Source organism: Sorex fumeus, unplaced genomic scaffold, assembly GCF_029834395.1.
Source record: "Sorex fumeus unplaced genomic scaffold, SorFum_2.1 ptg000014l, whole genome shotgun sequence".
Lineage (NCBI taxonomy): Eukaryota > Metazoa > Chordata > Mammalia > Eulipotyphla > Soricidae > Sorex > Sorex fumeus.
In genome coordinates this window covers 28,425,845-28,435,477 of record NW_026606071.1, presented here as the reverse complement: position 1 = coordinate 28,435,477, position 9,633 = coordinate 28,425,845, and the positions used below count along the sequence as shown (strand labels likewise).

At 37.2% G+C, this 9,633-nt stretch overlaps 1 pseudogene; it reads right to left on the bottom strand.

Annotated features, from left to right (window-relative positions):
* Nucleotides 1-830: 830 nt before the first annotated feature.
* LOC130021124 (elongation factor 1-alpha 1-like) lies at nt 831-2,187 on the bottom strand (annotated as a pseudogene).
* Between the last annotated feature and the right edge of the window lie 7,446 nt (nt 2,188-9,633).

The window sequence follows — 9,633 nt, the reverse complement described above, 5'->3', positions numbered from 1 at the left end:
CACCCTCAAATATATGATCAACCAATCTTTGATAAAAGTGCAAGAAATGTGAAATGGAGCAAGGAAAGTCTCTTTAACAAATGGTGCTGGCAAAACCGGAAAGCTACAGGTAAAAAAAACATGGGCTCAGACCTCTACCTAATATATGCACAAGAGTCAGATCAAAGTAGATTAAAGACCTCAGTATCAGACCAGAATCCATGAAGCACATTGCTGAAAAGGTCAGCAAAACCTTCTAGGACATTGAAGCGAAAGGTATCTTAGATGATATTCTTATTCTTGAGTAAATCTCTTAGAACTTTCCCTGAATGAAGGGCTTCACATCTGTTCATGCTTGTGATAATGTTGAACCACACGTATGTGTAACTGCTACCCCAATCCTTCAGGATTTCTCTTTAACTAATGCTGTGAGACTTGTTTGAATAAAATGGCCACAAATTACCAACCAATCTCTGGCTCCTGTTCCCTCATTTGTATCACTGTTGGCCAGGCAGGGGGGCAGTGATCAACCCAGAATGCACCATTTGTTGACACTATATTTTTTTCCATTAAACTTTGTTTTTAATAGATCTCAACATTGTGACAGATATTTGGTCAAACTGTTTCCATTATTGATTTTAATAACTTAAACTGACACACACACATACACACAAATAGCTCACAAAATATTTACCTTTCCTTCTGAAGGTTTTGCAATTTATTATTGTCATTAACCATTTTTTTCATTATTAAACTTAAATGGTCAATTGAGACAAATAGTTCTGAGACCATTATTCAACCACTAATTAAGACTGGAGTGGGAGGTAATGGGGATAATATTCATTTAGCCTCTAAGCCTTCTGGGCAGACTTGGTAACCTTGCCTGCTCCAGCTGCCTTCTTGTCCACTGATGCTTTGATAACGTCCACAGCAACAGTCTGCCTCATATCATGAACAGCACAACAACCCAGAGGAGGGTAGTCAGAAAAGCTCTCAACACACGTTGGCTTCCCAGGCACCAATGATGGCAGCATCACCAGATTTCAAAAACTTGGGACTATCTTTTCTAGCTTTTTCCCAGAACAATGGACAATGTTCTCATTGAGCTCAACAAACTTGCAAGCAATGCGGGATGTGTGACAATCCAGCACAGCAGCATAACTGTGCTGATTTGAGCTGGATGGTTCAGGATAATAACCTGAACTGTGAAGCCTGCTGCTTCCATTGGGGTTTTTTCCTCCCACTAGCCACATTGCTACAACAAACATCTTTAACAGATACATTCTTGACATGGGGAGAGCTTCGCTGAGAGCTTCCTAGTGTATGTCAACAAATTTAACTTGATTTATAACATTGAGCAAATGTGACCACCATGCCAGGTTTGAGAACACCAGTCTCAACTCGGCCCACAGGGGTAGTACCAATCCCTCCAATCTTGCAAACATCCTAGAGGGGCAAATGCAGTTAGTTGTCAATTGGACAAGTAGGGGGCAGGATAAAATCCAGAGCTTCAAGCAGTGTAGCTCCATTGACACTACCATCTTGACGGGTGATTTTCCATTCCTTGAACCAAGGTATGTTAGCACTTGGCTCCAGCATGTTGTCCCCATTCTAGCCAGGAATTGGCACAAATGCTACTGTGTCAGGGGTGTAGCCAATTTTCTTAATGTAGATGCTGACTTCCTTAATAATTTTCTCATTTCTCTTCTGGCTGCAGAGTGACTCAGTGGAATCCATTATGGTAACACCAACAATGAACTGTTTCACACGCAGTGTATAAGCAGAAGAGCATGTTTGTGGGTCTGCCCATTCTTGGAGATCACTGTCACTGTCCTCCCATTGTTCATCAATTTGCTTGAGTGGGCCCAGTAATGTCTCCATTGTGACAATTGGTACTATGTTTGGCATATCGAATACGTCACGGGGAGCTTGCCAAGCTTTGCCGTGCGGGCGAGATACTCTTGGTAGCTTGCCAGGCTCTCTGAGAGGAGACATCAATGATGATACCATGCTCATGTTCAGCTTTCAGCTTATTCACGTACTTGAAGGAGCCCTTTCAACTTTCTCATCAGCCTCCTTCTCAAATTTCTCTATTGTCCTCTTGTCAACACTATTGCATTTGTAGATCAAGTTACCAGTGATAGTAGATTCACCAGAGTCTATGTGTCCAGTGACACCTAGGTTGATGTGAGTCTCTTCCTTTCCCATTTTGGCTTGCATTTAGCTGTTATTTTCCTAACAGTTCTGTTCTAGTAGCAAACCCATTACAGAAGAACTGCTGACACTATTTTGAATGGAATACATTCTTTGATCTCTTTCTTTTCTTGTTCACTATTGCATATAGGAATGTGACAGATTCGTTGACTTAGCAGCTATTTTTCTTTATTTTTTTATTGTTTCAATAATCTTTTTAGTACATTCTTTAAGATCTTCTATGTTTATTATCATGTCAGTTGAAAATAGTGATAAATGTCTACTTTCTTTCCAATTTGAATCCCTTTCATTTTCTTGTCTTGCTCCATAGTGGTTTTTAGGATTTCTAATACTATGTTGAACAATAGTAGAGATGGTGTACATTCATGCCTTGTGCCTGATCTCAGAAGGAATGCTTTCCATTTTTCATCAGTGAGAATGATTGTGGCTGTGACTTTTTAATAGATTATCATTACTATTTTGAATAAGGTTCCTTCCACCCCTATTTTGCTGAGGGCTTTTATCATGAATGGATGTTGAATATTGTCAAAGATTTCCCTGCATTTATTTTTATGGCCATATGATTTTTATGGGCTTGAGAGATAGCACAGCAGTAGGGTATTTGCCTTACAAGCGGCCAACATGGCGACCCGAGTTCGATTCCTCTGCCCCTCTTGGAGAGCCCGGCAAGCTACTGAGAGTACCTGGCCCACACGGCAGAGCCTGGCAAGCTACCAGTGATGTATTAGATATGCCAAACACAGTAACAACAAGTCTCATGATGGAGATGTTACTGGGCCCGCTAGAGCAAATCGATGAACAATGGGAAGACTGTGGACTGTGATGATTTTTATATTTTCTTTTATTGTTGTGATGTATAACATTAATTGATTTGCATATGTTGAACCATTTTTACATCCCTGGCATTCACTTGATCAGTTGATATCCCATTACTCATCCATTTGCTTGAGTGGGCACCAGTAACGTCTCCATTCATCCCTGTTGCATGCTAGTGTAGCCCAATGGCATCTGCTTGTTCTAGGAATCCCTGGCATTAATCACACTTTATTGTGTTGTATGATCTTTTTGATATATTGTTGGATTCTGTCCACCAAGATTTTGTTGAGATTTTTGCATCAACATTCATTAGGGAAATTGGTATGAAAATTATTTTTGTAATATTTTTATCTGCTTTGAAGATTAGTGAAATATTGGCTTCATAGGAACTGTAGGTATGAAATCAACCAACAAAATTCATTATATAGGCAAATGCAACTTTCTATTTATTAGATACACAGGTAAACTAAAATGAACCAGAAAAGAATGATTATTATTGACATCTTCTAAAGTTTTTATTTCTCTAGCATTTATTAAATAAATATATTGTTAAATGTTTTTGTAATGAAATTAATATGCTTTATCCTACAGTAAAGAGTCATATTCATAACATGTTTATAGAATGGCATGCATTCCTTTGGAGAATATTTGGTTTCTAGTATTTGCCATATAGAAACACATGCCGTCACTCCTTGCACCTTGTAGAAACTAGCAACTTCTTAAAATCATAACTGAACTGGATGGAAGATACTTTATGCCATTACTATATTGTTTATGTGTTCTACCAAAATTAAGGTGCAATTTAAATTGTGTAATTTTGGCATACAAAATGTTTTAAATATTCTTTCATTTATGTTCAGGTGACTGCTGACTGGGGAATAAATTAAGTATAAATTAACACACACACATACACACACAAAATAACAAATCTGAGAATTTGGACTAGGTAAAAAAAAAAAGCTGAAATCTCTTATTTTGTTCACTTTTTCATAAGAGAATCTAGGCCACTCGTTACCAACCACACTGAATTTTCAAAGAATTAGGAAACATATAATGGAATTTTTAAATGCAAATAATAAAATTAATAATATTCAAAGATGCATTTAATGGCAATATGGGTAGTTTATGGGAATCTAGGTGTGTCAAAATCTTGTGACTTCTTTACACTAATTTACAATTTCTGCTTCAAACAATACTTAAAAATAATTTTATAGCATAGAATCTTTTTTAACTAATGGGAATAGAGTGTTATATATCTCATATGCTCAGACATAAAATTGTGAGCTATGATTCAGTTTATGAAAACTAAGACAGGGAATAAATCTTATTCCTGCTGTAAAATTATGCAAACTAATTGAGCAATATTACCTTACACATGCAATAGGATTGGGTGGGCTTATTTCAATTATGCAAACACACAGTGCTCTGACAAGCAGAACATATTTTAAGAAGAAAAATATCAGGAAATATCCCATATAAGCAATTTTGTTATGATCACAAACTGTTTCAAGTCAACATCATCAATCTGTTTTAAATAAGCAATAAACAACTAATTAAATCCAGAATCACAACAGATTTAACAGCCAAAATTCTTGCTGCCAAAAAGCCATTTTTTAATCTAGAAATAAATCTTGAGTTGACACACCATAAGTTATAGCTTCTAGGTTTCTATGTAACCATTTTAGAAGGGTAAAAAAAGTACCTTTAGTTATTTCACAAATACAATTATAGGATTATATTCAGCCAAAATTCCCTTGAGCTCCTAGCTTGAATATTTTGAGTAACTTGACTAGTGAATTTAGCTTTATTCCAGTTTTCTGTCTGTTAAATGTCCTGATATTTATTATTGCACCCTGGAAATAAAAAGCTATTCTCACAGAGATATTAATATGATTTTAATATCATTTAAGTCAAAGTTTCAATATACATATTAATAAATATTTTTACCAGAGTGCAACATACCTCAATTTCAAAAAATGCCCCTCTTTCTAAAACTATAGACAGTTTCCCAATACCTAACCTTTATATCTCATCATTCTACTATATCTTGTCTTTTAAAGGTACCATTATTATCACAATTATTTTCTTATTTTAATAGGTTAAGCACATTTTATTTGCTTTGCTAACATATCAAATATCCAGAGAGCAGTAGTTGAATATTCATGATCACGACCATCCTGTTGTTCGTTGATTGCCTCGAGCAGGCCTCAGTAACGTCTCCTTCGTCCTGTCACTGTCACTGTCCTCCCGTTGTTCATCGATTCGATCGAGCGGGCCCAGTAACGTCTCCATTGGAGACTTTGTTGTTACTGTGTTTGGCATATCGAATATGTCCTAGCCCTGATGTCCTTCGTCCTAGCCCTGAGATTTTTAAAAAGTGCCATAATCAAGGCTCTTTCAGGTTTTGGAGAATGAGGCCCATTATTGTTATTGATATTTGGCATATTGGGTACGCCACGGGGAGTTTGCCAGACTCTGCCATGTGGGCAGGTTACATTCCGTACCCTGCTTGTTTGTCCAAAGTAAGAATGAGATAATAAGATGTTGCATGGCCACAAATGCGGCCACACACTTTTAGTCTCTGGATCTTGGCCGTTGATGGGATTACATGGCGCCAGGGGGCCAATTGGTGGGTGTGACCCCTGCCTACTGGAAGGTGGAGGGAGGATCTGGGTGGAGGATGCTTAGCCCCAATCCGAGCAGGCTTGGATATCTCAGCCCCGGGACCCACATGCCTTTGTTCCTCTGTCGGTACCTTCATGTGTGTGGAGAGTGGTCTCAGCATGGTTGTGGCTGGTTCTGGAGGTCTTTGGCTGCTGGAGCTCTGGTCGGGGCAGGGAGGGAAACTCAACCTGCCCCCCTCCAAGGGGGCCCGGCGAGGACAGCCGGCATGGGGGGCAGGAGATTCTGAATATTACTTATCTATAAGAAAGCAACTCACCAAAAGTCCCTAAAAAAAGTACACATGAAGGGGTGGGTGTTGACTAAAATTCAATCATAAACAACTTTGCAACTGTATAACTCATAGTGATTCAATTTTTAAAAAATTATTGTAAGGTACATAGCCCAGAGAACTAATAAAAAAACTAAGCTGAATGTAACTGAGTCAGGCTTAATACCCCACATCACTTGTGTTTGCCAGATGGACATGCTTGGAATGAATCCTCAGCATAGAGCTAGAATCCTCAGCATAGAAGCTAGCCCTTAACACATCCAGGTATTTTCTTCAAAACTAAAATAAATAATCAAATAAATCAGAGCATAACAAAGCATGCTCTGTTATGCTCTGAGATAGCTTATCACTAGGAATGAACTAGCAATTATAACAGCAATTGTGCAAGATAGGTCTCTTCTTTTCTCAAAAGTTTTTTCAAAACTGAGTAGTATTTCACTGTGCACGTTATCCCAAACATTTCATTGTCCAAGACCATGAGTGGAATCATGGAGTCATAGGTAAGTTATATTCTTAATGTTTCAAGGTGTCTTCAAGTTGTTTTTTAAATAGACTGAAAGATGCAACAATTCCACAACCAGTGAGATTTTTTTTAAACCACACCACTACTTAGCACATTATTTCCTATGTTTATTTTTCATTTTTGGTAATTGGGCCATATAAGGAAAAGCTCAGGGGGTTACTGATTCTGTTCTCCGAAATTACTCCTAGTGATGCTCTGGGTAACATACCATATGGCAGGAATTGAACCCTGGCTAACCATAAGCAAGGCAAGCACCCTCCCTGTACTGTACTACCTCCATAGCCCTTGTTTCCAATCATTGTTTTTTTAATATCTTGGTATAGACTCTCAGATAAGTGGAATAGAATTGAGAGCCAAAAGATAAAGTCTCAGATATTTGGAAAAATAATTTATGACAAAAAAGTGGTGCTTAGTACATGGCAAAGAGCAAAGAAACCCTCTTCAAACAATGGTGCTGGGGAAAAAAGATGAGCACATGCAAAAAAAAAGAAAAGAAAGAAAGAAAGAAAGAAAGAAAGAAAGAAAGAGAGAGAGAAGGAAAGAAAAATGAAGGAAAGAAAGATGGAAAGAGAGAAAGAGAAAAAGAAAGAACGAAAGAAAGAAAGAAAGAAAGAAAGAAAGAAAGAAAGAAAGAAAGAAGGAGAAAGAGAAAGAAGGAAAGAAGAAAAGGAAGAGAAACTTTACTTCATGCAGTATGCAAAGATTTATTCAAATCAGTTAAAGATTTGTTTTACACTTAGGAAAATATAAACAGGCCTCCTCAATATTGATCTTAGCAGAGTCTTTTATGATGGACTTTAGTGTTCAGTTTTACCAAAGTCACCACTAGCAAATAAAACCAAATCAGAAATGAACAAATGGCACTACATCAAATAAAAATGTTTTTTGCATCATAAAAGAAATGAGGACTAAAATTAAAAGTGTCCCTGATGATTGGGAAAAATTATTCTTTATATGTTAGACAAAGGGATAATACACAAAATAAATATTCTCAGAAGCAAAACAAAAATAATAACATAAAATTCAACCCCATCAAAAACAGGGCATAGATAAATAGACATTTCTTCAAAGATAACAAAAATGGCCATTAGGTATATGGAAAAGTATTCATCATCACTTATTATCAGAATTACAAATCAAAATGTTATCACTCATCTTGCTACTGAATTACATAGTAGCACTTTTGATATTCCTGGTTAACTAAAAGAAGGTAAAGGTAAAAGGTAAAGGCCCTCCCGTTGATCGTCGATTTGCTCGAGCGGGCCCAGTAACGTCTCCATTGGAGACTTTGTTGTTACTGTGTCTGGCATATTGAATACTCTCGGTAGCTTGCCAGGCTCTCCGAGAGGGGTGGAGGAATCGAACTCGGGTCGGCCATGTTGGCCGTGTGTAAGGCGAACGCCCTACCCGCTGTGCTATCGGAGCTGGAGTAACTAAACTAAAAGAAGAACTCTCTTAATAATATGAGGATGAGACATACATCCTTTAGATAGAGTGCAAAAATCACTGAAAAGAACAATTACTACATTATATGAAAATCACTGTTTATGTCATTACTAAAATACAAACTCCTTAGAATATTGATTATGCCACAGTCTCTTCACACTAAAAACAAATATAAGGAGGAATCCCCTGGTCTCTTGAATACCTTATGAGGGTCAATCTCCCCAACCCTCCACCACCACAAAAAAGATAATAAGTGAATGATTTGAAATATCACTTATTTCAGCTAACAGACTTCAGATTACCTGAAAGCAAAAAAAAAAATCCAATTTCTATCAAAAATTTTCCTTGGTTTCCGTCATACTTGTAAAGAGTGAATAGAGTTTGGAAAGATACTGCGAACATGAGGAGGGAATTATGGTAAAATTCCATTCTTACAAAAGAAAGAAAACAAACAAAAGAATCACAAATTAGCTAACTTTTAGTGCATAACTCTCTGCAGAATTATTGACAAATTAAGCATAACTAAGAATCAAGTTTGTATCATTTAGGGAAGAATTGAAAGGTTTCAGGAGCCAAGTGAACATTTAATTGGTATAAACAATTTAAGACGATTGGGAAACAGCTGCATTTTTACTTGCTCCTGTTCCACAACTGTCTCGGTTCAGTGGCAGCTTTGAGAAAGCAGCCTTCATTCACAGCGGGGCCTTGATCTTTGATTCTAGAAGAAACAGAGAAAGATCTTGTTCCTAAATAAATTTGTTTTTTGTTCTAATCTACCTGAGGAGTTGACCCAAGACATTTGGTTTTATTTGTAGCCTTACTCAAAAAAATCACTAAGGGAAGACAAGCAAGCTACGCACGACAGATTCCTAGAACCACTGTAAGAAATATAAACAATTGAGGCAAGCAACTGACATGTGAAAAGGCTAAAATGAAAATATGGGCATAAGGTTCTAGAAAGAGGTCATCTGGGAAATTAGAACATTCAAAAGCATATATGAGTGTTGGAAAATTACAAAGCATAAGCAAAGGACAAGATGCTTGCTCAAAAAAAAAAAAGAGAGAGAGATTTAGAAACCTAGGATTTCACCTTTTGTGTTTCAGTATGAGCAGGGAGTTAAGTCTAAGACAGAGTTGCAAATGGCCTGACAGAGCAGGGAGGAAAACTGCATGAGTTTTCTCCTTCTTTATTTTTCTGTCTCCCATATTTCAAGGATTATGTTGTAACATTAGCTGAGCACACACTAAAAGAAAAGAAAGATTTTAGAGCTAATGCAGACATGACAACTTACAGAAATAATTAAGAAAAATAACTATAAAGCAAACATTTATGGTCAAATGAAAGTAACAGAAACATATAAAAAATGTTCAAGGTTACACGCTATTGGAGAATTAAAAATTAAAATGAAATAGCATCAATTTTCACCCTCGGAAAGGCATCAGGAGAGTACACCAATCTGCAACACTGTCCCACTACTTCCAAAACTCTGCTAACTCTTTGGGTGAGCACTGGAAAGAGAATAGAACCAAGACAAGTCTTCCAGAGTGAAGGGAGTACTATTTGGGACTCCCAGAAGCACTTGAACACCGTAAAAGCCATGTCATACTTCCCACCTCCACAACAAGTGCTGAGTATAGTTAGACTTTGGCAACAAATTCACAGCCCTGCAAACAGGAGCAATGGGAAAGCAATGAATAATCT